General features: G+C 43.3%; 1 protein-coding gene across 7 annotated transcripts in view; it reads left to right on the forward strand.

The window, feature by feature from the left end:
* Positions 1–17,471, forward strand: part of IBTK (inhibitor of Bruton tyrosine kinase) — a 459,255-nt gene that overhangs the window by 223,020 nt on the left and 218,764 nt on the right. For 6 of the 7 annotated variants that reach the window (XR_012785385.1, XR_012785386.1, XR_012785384.1 and 3 more), the window contains exon 30: positions 12,685–12,753. The exons of the other annotated variant lie outside the window; for it this stretch is intronic. The gene's annotated coding sequence lies outside the window, so the exon portion shown is untranslated. The remainder of the gene's footprint in view (positions 1–12,684; positions 12,754–17,471) is intronic. 7 annotated transcript variants of the gene reach the window in all.

Genomic DNA, 17,471 nt, shown 5'->3' on the forward strand with positions numbered 1-17,471 from the left:
TGTGTCTACTGATGCCTATTATCCAGTCCCCAGGACTCCTCATGATCGCACTGGCAGTGTGCTTCATCCATGTGGACTTGTTGCTTCTCTGCTGAATGGCGGCTTATGTAACTTCAAGCCTTTAATACCCCAGATGCTATATACCTTTTAATAGCCAGGCATCATCCGCCTTCTTCACCACATTTGCTTATACACCTGTTTGTTCTTCAGCAATTGTGTCGGGAGGGTGAATATCTCAGACTGCCAATGTGTTAGAACAAAGTGTTCTTGTATTGAAGGAAGGTATGAGTAGAGGCCCAAAGTTCATCCGCTACCTCAGTTTATTGCCGTATAAATATATGTACATAGGCCAATACATCTATTTTTTGTGGATTAATGTATTTACATATGGACACCACTATGTTTATATCTCTACCCATTACTTGGCTTCCTAGGTCCTTTGTCTGTTTCATTTTACTGTCTGCCTGCCCCACCTTGACTTTCCCTTTATTTCTGCCTCTTGGTACCTCCTTTTAGCCAGGTGGCTGTTATTCTCTCTCTCTCTCTCTCTCTCTCTCTCTCTCACGCACACACACACACACACACACACACACACACACACACACACACACACACATCCCTATCTCCTCCTTGTTATTGACTCCAATACCCCAGTTGTTCCCCTGTCCATGGCACTGCCTGCTCACCTCCCTCTTCTCCCATCACCCTCACCCCACAGGTCTCTCCAGGAACGTTGATCCCGCTGCTCTCATTCCTTGGGCATGCCTCCCATGCCTATCTTAGCCCAAACTGATTGAAAAAAAGATTGAAAAGAGAAAAGGAGCGGAAACAAGAAGAAAAACAAAAGGGAGAAAAGAGAAGAAATATACAAAAATCCTAGGTCTGTTTGTTGGTCTTCATGACTGTCCAGGAGCTGCCTCTCCTGGCCTGGAGCACCCCTTAGGGACTCCTTGTTCCTGCTGCTGCTCTGGTATGCTCCCTTCTTGGTTCGCTCTGCTGTGGGGGGTTCAGACAGTACTACCTCTCACCATGTGACACCAGAAATGTCCTCTGTTGTAGTCTGCTCCAGAATGGGGACAATGTGACACAAGCTGTTGTCCACCACCCAGCCCCCTCTGTGTCCATTAGTTCCCTGCAGGGATGTCATCCTCCGGGCCGGGTATGCCAACGTGGGATCCAGTCTGGCGCTCTTTCTTTTCCTCTCTACCAGTCTACTTCCATGTGGGTGTGGCATACTGGCCCCTCTCCCCAACCTGTAGGTTCAGTTCTGCTCTCTGCCACACCCACTTCCAGGGAAGGGTCAGTTTGACTCTGGTTGGGGCCAGGCCTATAGCTCTCTCTTTTCATGCATTCCTCCATGCGGCCAGGTCGTCCTCATGGTTTGGTGCACCATGGTGGGGTCTGCATGCCCAGCCCCAATTCTGCAGAGACAAGACCAGGACTCTCCCCCTGGGTAGGTGAGTGCTCTGCTCCCTTCATCATCATTTCACTTTCACACCTGCCTCCTCTTCTCCCTCGCCCCTCCCTCCTTTCCCCATTTTTATATTGGACTAACATGTACCTCCTTGGGTTTGGTCCAACCTCCTCCCAGCTCTTTGTATCTCAACCCAAACATGGTGATATATGTGGCTTCTCTTCTATATTTCTGACTACACTTACCTCAGGGGACTCAAGTTGTACTTCTCCTTTTGTGATGGACTGACTTCGCTTAGCATAATTTTCTCCAATTCTTCCCATGAAAAGATGTTTCATGTGCTCATCAGTGCTTTTTAGTGATGCATAGTACTCCATTGTGTGTATGTGCCAGAATTTAATGATCCACTCATCTACTGATGGAGGTTGTTTCCAACTCTTTGCGATTGTGAATTATGCCACAATAAACATTGGAGCGAAGTGCATACAACTGGATGTGGTTTATTTCTTATCTCTTCTGGGTATATGCCCAGTAGAGGTATGGCTGGGTCATAAGGTAGATCAATTTCCATTTGTTTTTTTAAAGTCTTGCCAGATTGCTTTCCACAGTGGCTGTACATACCTACAAGACCACCAGCAATGTAGGAGAGTTTCTATCACACTACATCCCCTCCAACATTTGTTGCTCTCTGATTTTCTGATTTGGGCTATCCTCAAAGGTGTTAGATGGTATCTCATGGTTGTTTTGATTTGCATTTCTTTGTGACTAATGATCAGGAGCATTTTCCCATATGTTTATTGGCCATATGGGTCTCCTCCCTAGTGAAATTTCTTTTCAGTTATTTTTCCCATTTTAAAGGGTTAACTGTTTTCCTCTTTTTGCAGGCAAGGAGGGTATTTTAGATTTTCATAATAAGTCCTTTGTCTGTTGTGTCATTACTAAAAATCCTCTCCCAGTCTTTGGGTTGCCTTGTTACCCTTTTGGTAAAGCTTTTGATGCACACAGGTGTTTTATCCTTAGTAAATCCCACTTGTTGATTTCAGGTTCCCCTGTGTGTATACCCTGGCTTATTGCAATCAATCTTTGTATTCCCTTGGCCAAGGTTTTTAGGTTTGTTTCAATTCCTTCGCTAATGGTCCTGATGGTTTGGGGTTTTACTTATAGGTTTGTGATCTACCTTGAGTTTGTTCTTGTGCATGGAGTTTCATTTTTCTGCATGTGAATTTCCATTGTTTCCAGCAACACTTGTTAAATAGGGCATCGCCCTCCCACTTGATGCTTTTTGGGCCCTTGTTGAAGATCAATTGTCTATATGCAGATAGTTTTACTTCTGGGATTTCTGTTCTTTTCTATTGGTTGGTGTATCTGTCATTTTGCCAGTACCACACTGTTTTGACCACTGGCTGTGTAGTAGGTGTGAAAGTCAGGTAAAGTGAGCTCTCTGACTTTGTCCTTCTTGAGGAGTTCTCTGTTAATTCTGGGCTTCTTCCCTTCCATAAGAAATTGGTGGTCAGTTTTTCCAATTCTTTGAAGAAGGTTGTTGATATTTGAATTGGGATAGAGTTAAAGTTAAACAGTGCCTTGGGTAAGATTGACATCTTTACTATATTGAGTCTTCCAATCCATGAGCATGGGATATTCCTCCATTTGTGGAGGTCGCTTTAGGTTTCCAGTGGTAAGGTCTCGTAGTTTTCCTTGTATAGGTCTTTTATTTTTTGATTAAATAAATCCTTAGATATTTCAATTTGTTCTTGGTTATTGTGGAGAGTACGGCCTTCTTGATATCATCTTCCATGGTCTTGTCCAATGTACACAGCAAACCAATCGACTTCTGTTTGTTGACCTTGTATCCTGCCACTCTTCCATATTCTTCTATTGCTGTCAGTACTCCAGTAGTGGAGCTTTTTGGGATTTTAAATATACAGAATCATGTCATCTGCAAATAACAATAATTTCACCTCCTCCTCTCCCAGTTGAATACCTTTGATGTCCTTCCGTTGTCTAATGTTATTAGCTAGAACCTCCAGTATGATATTGAATAGAAGTAGGGACAAGTGTAAGGTGACCAGACGTCCTGCTTTTGGCGCGGGACAGTCCTGATTTTCAACAATTTGTCCTGCGACGTGCGGCATTTAAAAAAAGTCCTGATTTTTGGGAAGAATGCATGACAAGCTAGGGAATGGCGGGAGAATGGGAACGGAATATACAGTTTTTGGCTGCCATGTGGTTATATTACTAGGATATGAGTTTTATGTTATTTTTGTTAATTTTATTATGTTAAACTTTAATAATAACAAATAATGGTTGAGAACTGATTATCGAGAACTGCTTATCAAAAATATCATTGTTGATCAGTTGTTAGAATTTTTAATCAAGATTTTTAATGTTTTTTAAGGATTTTAATGTTTTTTAAAATGATTTTTAATCAAGAACACTCCACCCCAGCCCCACCCCACCCCACACCACCCCAGTCAATGGTGTCCACTTTACCAATGTTAAAATCTGGTCACCTTAGACAAGGGACATCCTTGTCTGGTCCCTCTTTTCAGTGGGATTGATTTTGTCTTTTCTCCACTCATGATGTAGTTAGCTGTTGCCTTTTCATAGATAGCCTGGATTGACTTGAGGAATTGAGCTTGCATTCCTATCCTCTTGAGTGTCGGAGTTAGGAATGGGTGTTGTCAAATGCTTTTTCTGCATCTATAGATATTGTCATGTGGTTCTTATACTTTTTTTATCAATGTGGTGTATAATAATAATGGAATTTTGGATGTTAAGCCATCCCTGCATCCCTGGGATGAGTCCTCCCTGATCCTGATGAATGATGCATTTTATATACTTTTGTATTTTATTGGCCAATATCTTGCTGAAGATTTTTGCACCTCTGTTCATTAGAGATATTGGTCTATAGTTATCTATTCCTGTAGGATCCTTGTCCTGCTTGGATATCAAAGTTATACTGGCTTTGTAAAATGAGTTTAGGAGTTTGTCATCCTTATCTACACCCTGGAATACTTTGTGGAGGATCGGTGTCAGTTCTTCCCTGAGCACTTTGCAGAATTCTCCCATGAAGCTGTCTGGTCTGGGAGCTTTTGCTTGGTTGGTAGTTTCTTGATAACCATATCTTTCTTATTTGCTATGGGCTTTTTCAGATTACTGACCTCTATCTGGGATAGTCTAGGGGTGGTGAGATTGTTTTTCCAGATATTTGTCCATGTCTTCCACGTTGTTGAGTTCATTAGAGTATAGACTTTCATGGTATGTTGTGATTATCCTTTTAATCTCATTAGGGTCTATTGTGATTCCCCTCTTTCATTCTTCATTCTGGCTATTGTTGTTTGCTCTTTCCTCTCTGTGGTTAGGTTTGCCAGCAATCTGTCGATTCTGTTGATCCTTTCACAAGAACCAGCTTTTTGCTGCATTAATCTTTTGCATTGTTCCTTTGTCTTCCTAGTGGTTCAACTAGGCCCTGATTTTTATTATTTCTTTTCTTTTTGTCATTGGAAGGATTGCTCTGTTGACTCTGTTCTAGTTCCTGGAGGTTTGGTGAGAGTGTATCCATTATAAGTCTCTCTTCCTTTTTCATATATGCCCTATTGCTTTCAAGCTACCCCTGATGACTTCTTTTGCAGTATCGCATAACTTTTGTTCTGTTGTATTCTCATCCTCATTAGCTTCTAGAAACTTTCTGATCTCCTCTCTAATCTGGGTCAGTACCAACTCATGTTGCAGAAGATCATTATTCATCCTTTAATTGTTTGCCCTTGTTTTCTTGGTTGTCCTTTGGTTGATCTTCAGCTTTATGGCATGGTGATTTGAGGACATCTGTGTATACTCTATATGTTTGAATTTACTTAGGCTTGACTTGTGTCCCAGCATGTGATCTATTTTCAAAAATGAGCTGTGTGTACTTGAGAAGAATGTGAATTTTTTAAAATGGAAAGCTCTAAATATGTATCAGATCTAGTTGTCTAATTGTAATGTTTAGCTCTATAGTCTCTTTGCTGAGCTTCCTTCCCAATGAGCTAGCTTTCTCTGAGAGCGGTGTATTAAAGTCATCTACTATAATTGTTGAATCTGTGATAACTTTTTTTCATGTTTTGACTAGTTTGTTTGACAAATTTTGCAGGTCTCTCCTTTGGTGCATATATATTTATTATGCTCACTGGTTCCTGGTAAAGTGATCCTTTGAGGATTATATAGTGCCCCTCCTCATCTCATTTTATGGTTTGAATCTTGAGATCAGTTTTGTCCGAGATTAGGATTGTGACCCTTGCTTTTTTTGAGTCTACGTTTGCCTGGTATATATTTCACTAGCCTTTTATTCTTAGTTTATTCTTGTCTGCGAGCTTAAGATTTGTTTCCTGCAGGCAACAGATCGATGAGTTATGTTTACCAAGCCAGTCTGCAAGCCTTTTAATTTTAGAGTAGGAATTAAGGCCATTGACATTTAGAGTTATTATCACAATCTGTGGATTCATTGCTAACCTTTTCACCTTGTGACTTTTGTGTTTTCCTATCCCCCTTCTTATCACTGTGCTGTGTCTTTTGGGGGGCTTCTTTATTGCCTTATTTTCCCTCTGAGGCCATGTTATCTTGCTAATTGTTATTGGCAGGTTGGCTTCTGGATGGAGTTGGGCTATATGGTGTTCTCCTGTTTGTGCTTGGTGGATGTTGGTCTTCTGGCCATAGTCAGCAAGGATATTCCACAGGGTTGGGTGTCTTGCAGCATATTCTTTTTAAGTTTTTCCTTGTCCTGGAAGACCCTTATCTCTCCTTCTATCTTAATAGATAATTTGGCATGGTAAAGTATTATAGGGGAGGCGTTTTTTTTCTTTCGTCTTTTGGAAGATGTTACTCCACTCTCTCCTCCTTGTCATGGTTTCTATTGATAGGTCTGAGCATATTCTTACCTGAGAGTCATTGTATGTGACTGTCTTCCTTTCTCTTTCTGCTCTTAGGATTTTCTCTTTTTCCTCAAAGTTGGATAGTTTAGCTGTTATATGTCTTGGTGAGCTCTTCATGGGGTTTAGTCTAATTGACATCCTCTCTGCTTTGTGCAAATGATTGATTCTCATTCATTAGGGTGGGGAAGTTTATTTCCAGAAATTTCCTTGTTAGTTTAGCTGTCGACTTCTTTGCTGTGTCTTGTTCTGGTAGGGCAATAAACCAGATGTTGTTCTTCTTCATAGCACCTGTCATTGATCTCAGGTTTTCTTCAGCCTCTTTTATTATCTTGTTTGATTGTCTTTCTCGTTTGCTGAGGTTTGCCTGATTGTCTTCGATATCACTGATATAGTTCTCAGCCTCCTCTAGTCTGTTGGTGAGATCTGTGATCTTTAAAGCAGCTTCTGCTACTTCATCCGTTAGTTCCTGTATTTCCCTTTGGTGCATGGACTTCATCCCCTCTATTGTGGACTTTATCTCCTCTAACATTTTATCCTTAGTCTGTGTAGCTTCCTGCATCTCCTGTATTACTCCAAGCAGCCTTCTGAAGATTTCTTTTTGTGGCTGATCCATGTCAGAATCTTCTATGATTGTTGTTAGCTCTGCTGTTGTGGTTTGTCATTTTTGTTTTCTTGTTGAGAGTGATGTGGTATGCTGTTGTTTACGTGATGATTTTGAAGAGCTGGGTGCCATATTTTTGGGAGACTAAGCGTCCCTATGCTCTTTCTCTACGTGACTGGCAATGGTATTTTCAAGGGCTGCCTGTGGCCTACTATGGAGGTGGGTCAGGCTGTCGTGTAGGCAGGTACCACAGCTATTCAGTGGTTAACAGCGATGAGAGGTTGCTAGCACCAGTGGGGGTAGTTGCGCGGAACTCAGGTTGACTGGTGGATATCTCCGGGTATAGTGATAAGGCTGTAGGGGGCTGCAGGTGGTGGCCCCACTGGGGTCTAAGGTAGTATGACTGGCATGAGGTGGAGAGCTCCCAGAACTGGATCACTTCTCCCCTGAGTTCTGGAGCTAGGCTGCATTTGAGGGAAGGATGCCCTCTGGACCAGGGATGTACTCTTCACTGTTCCACTTGCTGCGTGGACTTGGAGCGGTTGGGCCAGTGATGATCCCTGAGCTTGGACAGACCCAGGCAGCACCTATCCAAGGCCCGGGGGCTGGGCACTGCCGGCTGGGCCTGCAAGGACCCGGTCCGTGACCCTGACTCCTGTGACTCAGGCCGAGGTAGAGTGTGGTGCAGAGCTCAGGTTAGAAGGCGTTGGGGCTGACAGAAGCTGCAGTGCTGGGGAAATGGTGGGCGGGAAGTGTGGGCCCCACTCCATGCGGACAGGGAGAGGCTGGGGCTGCGATGAGATGAGGCACCTTGGAAGTTGCAGGGGCTGTTCCCTGTTGACACAGCAGAAGCGATTGTGCGGTGAGTAGAGAGGCAACCTTGGCACTGGTGCTGGGTGCCCCCAGCCGCAGGGGATCAAACTTGCTGTGAATTAGCCCTGGGACCCTGGGTGGCTGCTGGGAGGGACCTGAGCTTGCAGATGGAATCGCCACACGCCTTGTGGAGGGAGGGGAACTGTGGGAGATGGGCGCAGCTCCCCTGGGTGGGAGCCACGGGTGGAAGGCTGCTATGTGGTGGTCAGGCCCGGCCTTGGGGAGCTCTACACAATAGCCGTCCAGTTCCTGGGGTGGCAACCAGGCCAGGGGATGGGGGTGCGGGCACTGGCTGGTGGCAACTGAGTTGCACAGCCAGTGAGAATTCCTGGGTAGATGGACCCAGATCTCTGGGGCTTGGAACAAAGCAGATGCAGGACAGGGCCGGCAGGGAGGGCCCCTAGTGGGGCCCTGCACTCACCAGAGCACTTCCGCTTGACCTCCCTGACACCAGACTCACCAGAGTTCCCGTTTGGGCTGCTTACCTGGGCACCATCTTGAAACCTTCTCCGATCTTTAATAATTTTGATATTCAAATTGGTACTATACTTTCACCTCATTCTTATACTCTGATGAAATCTAGTGTATTCTACTTTCACATTTTCATCTTTCAATGCTATTATTAGTAAATTCACTTCACAAAAATAAGATTACAAAAGAGTTGTTAGGAGTGAGTAATGTTTTCAAATAAACGTTCCCAAAGAGATTATGCCCTGAATGAATAAATGAACCAATAATTGAACTCTACTAGTAGCTGGACTAATAATACTTTCTTTCCTTAACATTTTTTGGGGCACAGAATAGTTTTTATTGCTATTTCCATCTGGCGTGGCCAAATTCTTTCTTGTTCTTTCACAGTAATTTCCACTGCCTGTTGGAAAGTCAACAGGTAAGAGTTGAAATATAAAGGGCACTTCTCTCAAGTTTGTCCTTCCTTCTCACTCAGTGAGGTATTAATTTCCACCTCCAAGGGTCAAGATCATGAATCACTGCATTTCCTTTTTTTCTTCTTCAGAAAAAGTAATTCATCTGACAGGCTGACATACTATATAAAGCTCTGTTTCATAACAGGAAACACGATGGGAGGAGACACTTGTAGCAGAAGAGAGGGTAGACTGCAGTGCTTTCTGGCTCTGCCACTAGTCTGGAAGCAAACAGAAACATAAAATCCAATGAGAACTGAGTGTCATCTAGGCAGTGGTAATCTGAGAAGTGAGGTTTGTCACATGGAGGGCCTGAATCCTCACAACAAGCCTGTTCCAAATCATGTTCACTGGTCATCCACCAGGTGCAGAACACAAGGTCTCAGACTGTGGGAATCTCTGTCCTGAGAAAATAGCTGGGCAGAGTCCCTTTCCACATGTGCGAGGGTAAATTAAAAAGCATTGGTACAAAGGCTGAAAAACCCTGATTATATGAAAATATCAAAATGCGGAGCTCTTGTTTCTGGGCATAGCTTCCATGTAGGCTTATTCACTTCTTTCTAACCACTCCGTGCCTGATGAATTCCGCACTCTCCATGGAGACCATATCGAAAGGGCAGTCTTGCTACCCTCCAGAGACTCAAACCGTGGGCTTTTGAAATGCTCTTTGAGAAGTTGGGGGGACAAGAGGTGCGCTGTAGGATGGACAGGGTAGAATGTCCCAATGAAAATTCTCGTAGCGCACCTCTAGCTGCTCTCAGTGAATCAGCAGGTGCGCTGTCACGAAGGAACAATAACAAAAAATCTTGGTGCAACTTTCTTGGTCTTTCTCTCCACAGTGCAGTACTTCCTTTTCTTACAACTTCTTACTAAGTCTCCATGATTGTTCTTTGACTTCAATACAATTCTATCAATATTACCCCTTGGGCATACCCTAAAAAACAATTACCATAACTTTCTGAGCTGACCTTTCACCTTTGAATTTAACTGGCCCCGCAGATCCCTTTAGAAGCTACAGTTCTGTTTTTAAATGCACCCTAAGGAGATTGAGACAAGTATGATGTCAAAAGAGCTTGTTTATTGTTATGTCCATTTTATGTACTTAATTTGCTTCCAAATGGAAATGATATATATATATATATATATAAAAGTACTAGGGTAACTTAAATGATCATGCAGATACTCATGAGCTGGACATGTTAAGTTTAATTTGAAATTAAATATCTAAGTATATGTTTACCACAAAATATATAATTGTATGCATAGCTTAATTTTATATTGCCAGCCTCTAGATATTAGGAATTAGTAGAACTCTATTAAAGCGAAACTCAAAACAAATCCATTGTCATGGAGTTGACTCTGATTCAGAGTGATTCTAGGGGACAAAGAGGAACTGCTCCTTAGGGTATCCAAGTTTGTAATTCTTTATGGATTCCGACAGCCTCATCGGTCTTCTGTGGAGCGGCTTCGTGTTTGAACCACCAACTTTGCAATTAGAAAAGCATTGAAATCAAGGATTACCTCACTGTGCTTCTTAGTTATTAATGTAGCGAACATACCTGAGTGCTTACTCTGTGTAAGGTACTCGTCTAAGAACTCTATCAGAGAGCAGAGGTGCTCAGAACTAAATGGAGTCTGACTGGGCGGAGAACTCGTCTCTCAATTACCTTCTCTAGTGCTGGCGAAGTGACCTAGTGCTGAGACTTAATAGCTGCACAAATTATGGAAGGTGTGATGCCGCTTCCTATCACTTCACTACTGTTTCACATCTGTGGATGCACCTTGTGCAACAGCATATTAAACAATGGGAACAACCCCAGCATCTTACATGCTCCTCCGTGTTTCCACTCTTAGTCATTTTGGAATTTTACCATTTCCTTTTGTGGCTTTTGGACCATTGTTATTTTCAAACTCACAATTCAAATTCCCCCAGGAACCGTATTAGGAGGTTTTTCTTTTCCCTGGGACATAGCCAGACAGCTGACAGGAAATGCTAGAAGGAAACCAAAGAATTTGAAGAAATAATTTCCATAGTTACCTACCATTCCTTAGGCCCCTTTCCCCACCTACTTAATGATTCTTCTCTTTCCCTGTTTCCCTGTCCTTAAGGCAGGCAATAGAAAGTTCTCTCTCTTTTTTTAGTTATCCTTGATACCATCTTTCTAGTTTTTCATCCTGAATATCTTATTGCTATATTATTCTGAAGGGAACAAAAATTGCTCTTTGTGTGTAAATGTTGCGGCTTTGTTTCTCCATTTTTAAGCCATTGGCTGGCTTTGGGAGCCGGTGAATGAGCGATGGGGTGTGTGTGGTGCTAGGTTTGATAAGGGCAGCAGTACACAGGCTGCGATAATCCCAAAACCCACATTCTCAAGCTTCTCCAACAGGCACTGTGGACGGTGGTGCAAGCAGGGCTAGTGGGTGCCAGACAGAAGCTGACGGCTCTCTGCAAGCACACTCCCACAGGGCAGCCGGCTCTGCCAACCGTGCCTTTGTTCACCGTACCATACTAATTAGTTCAACTTTATTTCCCCGTCAGCTCCCTTTGATATTTTCATTTGCACAGGAGTGCCATCCAAAGCTGATCTCAACACATCTCTCCAGCTGCTAATTCCTCTGAAGGCTGGTGCTTGCCTCCAGGGAGGCAGATCTTGCACAACACACTCTCCCAAAGGGCTTTGATAAACCCGCTTTTGCCAGTGCAAGGTCAATGAAGAGCAGCTGTAGCAGGTTGGTGACTTGCTCAGAGAAAGCTCCACGGACGTGAGCTTTGTGCTTGGCTAGAAGCCACATGGATCGGTGGAGCGATCTCTGACTTCAGATCTTAAGAACTGCAGTCAGGTGTTAATCCTCTTGGAGGGGCGTGGGCCATAAGCCTTAGGATTTCCAAATTCTCCAAGTATTATTTTTGATGTTATCAAAGCATTCCATGTGGTTAGCTTTCCCAGTGAGTGGGTTTATTCCCAAGGTGCTATAAAAGGAGCAATGCTGTTTTTCACTTCTACTTGGGACTGCTTTGAGACCATTTTAGGTGTTTCTTTCCAATGTTTACAAAGATTTTGCTGCAGGCAGAGCTGCAACGTCTCTCTCTGTCTCTCTGTCTCTCTCTCTCTGTGTGTGTGTGGGTGTGTGTGTGTAATGAATTCTTCAGAAGACAGCTTGGATTTTCAGAGCCCTGGGCCTTGGCCGCAGGTTCTGCCGGGGTGCACTCCTTTCAAAGTAGTGCGCAAGGAGTCATTGCTGTGGAATGATCTCATTTATGATGTGGATGGGAAATGGAAATTCCAGTGCTGTTTTTACTTCAGAATATTACTGTTTTTCTTTTCTTCTTCTTTTTTGGTTCCCATGTAAATACCAAAGCATTTAAATTCAAAACAGAAACAGATTTCTTCTTTTTTAGCAACATACCTTATTCATACTGGTCATTTTACTGCTAAACCACCTTTACTTGGTAATAACATCTATGTGAAAAAGGCACTATCTAATGTAACGATCCTGGGCTTCTTTTACTTGCTGATCTTCTTAAACGGGTCAGATCAGTAGTTTGAAATTAAGCATCCAGAATTAAAGTTTGCTTATTTGACTCACATATAATCGGGGGTTTTGTTTTAAAAACGTTGGCCTTGTTGATATTGATTCTTGTCAATAAGCTCTCCCATAAGCATTATTTGCTTTTACCCTGGAGGGTTCTCAGTATGCGTTAAAGGCTGTATTTAGGAAGGGCTTCGTGCAACCTCTGGGGAATTGTGCAGCAGCTGGGTAAAAGAGCGCATAAGGAACTGCACTGAAAACCCAAACACTGATGGAGAAGGAGCCTGGTGGGCAGTCCCAAGCCAAGGGGAAGCAATGTGGGAGGTACTTATCCAATTTGGGATATTCCTTGGTTAAAAGAGTTACCGTGCTAATAAAACGATAATGAGGCATAGCTCTCTGGGGCTGTCGTTTATTTTTGCACATCTCTCCTAGGAGATATCTCCAGGTACAAGATGGTGCAGTGAGCTCCTGTTTGACCCTTGATGCTGACCTAATTAGAAGGTGGGTGTCTACTTCCTGAAGACCCCGGGATCCAATTCTGACAGGACGCTGGGAAACTGCGTGACATCCTAGAACTGCAAAAATAATCCTCCCACTGCGTTTGGAACTTGTGAAGTGCTTATGCTGTATTCAGGTTAAATCATTATATTTTCGTTTAAGAGAGATGAGGGGAGGGGGTTCCAGAGGAGACGAGAGTGAAACTAGCTGCAGAGTACAGCATGGGATTTGGAGAAGAGTGAAAGAACACGGTCACTTATTTTCATTTCACCTGAAGAAGCGCTATATTTTTGAGTCAAATAGGAATCAAACATTTCTCTCTGAAGGTAGAAACATTTGGTTATTGGATTGGGGAAAAAAAATCTAGCCTTCCTAAAACGGTAAGAAGCGTGAACAAATAGAGGAGCTTTAACGTGAGAGGTATATCAGTTTTCAGCCTCGGAGCGTTTCTGTCCTCTGAGGATTTTTGTTCTCTCTTCGGTTCTGGTTTTCAGTAGTTCTGACATTAAGACGGTCTCATTTTGCCTTCTTCGTTTCCAGCTCTTTCCCGAGGTTAATTCTAACAGTGTTTTGAAACCCTTACTCTCACTCCCAAATCTCACTCTGGGTTTTTATTGATTGATCCTGCTGTCCCTTCACTGTCTGTCTTTCATTCCCTGGGTGACTGCTCTCCTTTCCTTACCAGCCTGAACTTCAAGGGCACTCATAGGTCATTGCTTTGTGTATGCTCTGGGTTACCTTTTGTCTCCCTCATTTAATAAAACTATCAAAGCAAAACTATAAGCCCAATTAAATCTAACAGTCTTCTTGCTCTATATTTGCCTCTTTTTTGCGGGGAGTTTTTGAAGAAAGCACACACCTGTGCTGACTGGTATCTCTTTAAATTTATCACCATACATGTCACATGAGTCTTCAGTTCTTAAGGATGCAAACTTTATACATTTTCATACTTTTCTACCATACATGCTCCCATTTTCCTACATATTTACTTTATTCCTCGTCCTCTTTGCTCAAACCGTACGCATCCTCCCTCACACTTTCAGCGAATGACCTCAGTTCCAGGTTTAGGTTGGTGTCCTTAGGTTCCACCATGCTGGCTCAAACTCACCGCAACCACATACGACAGAACTAAACACTGCCTGGCCATGCGCCTTTCTCACAGTGGTTATGTTGGCGCTCGGTGTCGCAGCCACGGTGTGCATCCAGCCTGTCTTGGGTCATCCTTTTTTATGGCTCCTTTCCTTTACCATCTGCATGATGTCCTTTTCCAAGGACCAGTCTTTTGTGATAATATGTCCAAAAAATTTGAGACAAAGTCTCATCATATTTGGTTCGAAGGAGCATTTAGGTTATACTTCTTCCAACACAGATTAGTTTGCTATTTTGGTAATTTATGGTACTTTCAAGATGCTTTGCCAGGACCATAATTTAAATGTATCAATTCTTCTTCAGTCTTCCTTAGTCAATGTCCAACTTTTTTAAAAAACATTTTATTAGGGGCTCATACAACTCTTATCACAATCCATACATATACATACATCAATTGTATAAAGCACATCTGTACATTCTTTGTCCTAATCATTTTCAAAGCATTTGTTCTCCACTTAAGCCCTTTGCATCAGGTCCTCTTTTTTTCCCCTCCCTCCCCGCTCCTCCCTCCCTCATGAGCCCTTGATAATTTATAGATTATTATTTTGTCATCTCTTTCCCTATCCGGCGTCTCCCTTCACCCCCTTCTCTGTTGTCCGTCCCCCAGGGAGGAGGTCACATGTAGATCCTTGTAATCAGTTCCCCCTTTCCAAACCACTCACTCTCTACTCTCTCAGTATCTCCCCTCACCCCCTGGTTCTGAAGGTATCATCCACCCTGGATTCCCTGTGCCTCCAGCTCCTATTTGCACCAGTGTACAACCTGTGCTCTATCCAGACTTGAAAGGTAGAATTCGGATCATGGTAGTTGGGGTGGGGAGAAAGCATCCAGGATCTAGGGGAAAGCTGTATTCTTCATCGGTGCTATATCACACCCTGACTGACTCATCTCCTCCCCTAGACCCCTATGTGAGGGGGTCTCCAGTGGCTGACAAATGGTCTTTGGGTCTCCACTCTGCACTTCCCCCTTCATTTACTATGGTAAGATTTTTTTTTTTTGGATGATGCCTTATCCCTGATCCCTTTGGCACCTTGTGATCGCACAGGCTGGTGTGCTTCTTCCATGTGGGGTTTGTTGCTTCTGAGCAAGATGGCCGCTTGTTCACCTTCAAGCCTTTAAGATCCCAGACACTATCTCTTTTGATAGCCGGGCACCATCAGCTTTCTTCACCACATTTGCTTATGCACTTGCTTTGTCTTCAGCAGTTATGTCAGGAAGGTGAGCATCATAGAATGCCAATTTAATAGAAGAAAGTATTCATGCGTTGAAGGAGTGCTTGAGTAGAGGCCCAAGGTCCTTCTGCCACCTTAATACTAAACCTATAAATATAGACACATCGATCTATTTCCCCATCCTCATATAGATATTTGCATGTACATGTCTTTGTCTAGACCTCTGTAAATGCCCTTTGTCTCCTAGCTCTTTCCTCTATTTCCCTTGACTTTCCTCCTGCCCCACTATCATGCTCTGGCCCCACCTGGGTTACAGCTATACCTCTTCTTTATGTAACCTTACCCTTGATCATTCCCTACCAGGCCTGCCACTCCCCCCTCACCACCAATTTGGATCCCATGTTGTTCCCTTGTCCCTGGGTTTGTTAACACCACTTCCTTACCCTCCCTCTCCCTCCCCCTATCCCAAGTCACCCCAGAACTGTCGGTTCCGTTGTTTTTCCTCCAGAGAGTTCATCCAGCCTGTCTTATTTAGACAGACCTGTAGAGATAATAACATGCACAAAAATAAGACAGAGGAAAACAAAGCAACAGTATACAACCAGACAACAAAACAGCAACAACACACCACTGACAAAGAACAAAACAATGTCCAACTTTCACAGACCTATGAGGTCATTGAAAATACTGTGGCTTCGATGCCTGGTAACTGATCCCTTTGGGACCACTCGCTCACTCAGGCTGGTGTGTTCTTCCATGTGGACTTTGTTGCTTCTGAGCTAGATGGCCGCTTGTTTATCTTCAAGCCTTTAAGACCCCAGTCACTATCTCTTTTGATAGCCGGGCACCATCAGCTTTCTTCACCACATTTACTTGTTCACACACTTTGGCTCCAGCCGTTGTGTCGGGAGAGTGAGCATCATAGAGTTCCAATTTAATAAAAGAAGGTATTCATGCATTGAGGGAGTGTTTGAGTAGAGGCCCAAGTTCCTTCCGCCACCTTAATACTTGACCTATAAATATAGACACATAGATCTATTTCCCCATTCTCCTATATATATTTGCATGTACATGTCTTTGTCTAGACCTCCATGCATTGACTGCACACCTCCATGATAGGATCGCTGAAGACAAATGGGTGCATAAGCAAATGTGGTGAAGAAAGCTGATGGTGCCCGGCTATCAAAAGAGATAGTGTCTGGGGTCTTAAAGGCTTGAAGGTGAACAAGCGGCCATCTAGCTCAGAAGCAAATAAGCCCACATGGAAGAAGCACACCGGCCAGTGCGATCACGAGGTGCCCAAGGGACCAGGTATAAGGCATCATGAAAAAAAAAAAGATATAAATGTGTGTATGTATGTGTATATATGTGTATATGTATATATGTATGTATATATATGTATATATCATATTAAATGAAGGGGGAAGTGCAGAGTGGAGACCCAAGGCCCAAGTGTCGACCAATGGAGATCCCCTCATAGAGGGGTTTAGGAGAGGAGATGGGTTAATTAGGGTGTGAGGTAGTATCGATGAAGAACACAGCTTGCCCCCGGATCCTGGATGCTTCCTCCCCCCAACTACCATGATCCGAATTCTACCTTGCAGGGCTGGATAGGACAGAGGCTGTACACTGGTGCATATGAGGGTTGGAGGTACAGGGAATCCAGGGTGGATGATACCTTCAGGACCAAGGGTGTGAGGGACGATGCTGGGAGAGTGGAGGGTGAGTGGGTTGGAAAGGGGGAACTGATTACAAGGATCCACATGTGACCTCTTCCCTGGGAGAGGGACAGCAGAGAAGGGGGGAAGGGAGACTCCGGATAGGGCAAGATATGACAAAACAACGATGTATAAATTACCAAGGGCATATGAGGGAGGGGGGAAGGGGGAGGGAGGAGGGGAAAAAAAAGAGGACCTGATGCAAGGGGCTTAAGTGGAGAGCAAATGCCTTGAGAATGATTGGGGCAGGGAATGTATGGATGTGCTTTATACAATTGATGTATGTATATGTATGGATTGTGGTAAGAGTTGTATGAGTCCCTTATAAAATGTAAAAGAAGAAAAGAGAAAAAAATGATTAGGGCAAAGACTGTACAGATGTGCTTTATACAATTGATGTATGTATATATATGAACTGTGAAAAGAATTGTATGAGCCCCAATAAATTGTTAAAATTAAAAAAAAAAAAAAAGAAAATACTGTGGCTTGGATCAGACACACCCTCGTCCTGAAAGTAACAGCCTCGCTTTTTCAATACTCTAAAGAGTTCTTGTGCAGTAGATTTACCCAGTGATTTGTTTGATCTCTTCACTGCTCTTTCCATGACCTCTGATTGTGGAACAAAGCACAAGGAAATCCTTGCCCACTTCATTCAGTCTTTTCCCTGTTTATCATGATATTA

Source organism: Tenrec ecaudatus, chromosome 7 (genome assembly GCF_050624435.1).
Source record: "Tenrec ecaudatus isolate mTenEca1 chromosome 7, mTenEca1.hap1, whole genome shotgun sequence".
Classification (NCBI taxonomy): Eukaryota; Metazoa; Chordata; class Mammalia; order Afrosoricida; family Tenrecidae; genus Tenrec; species Tenrec ecaudatus.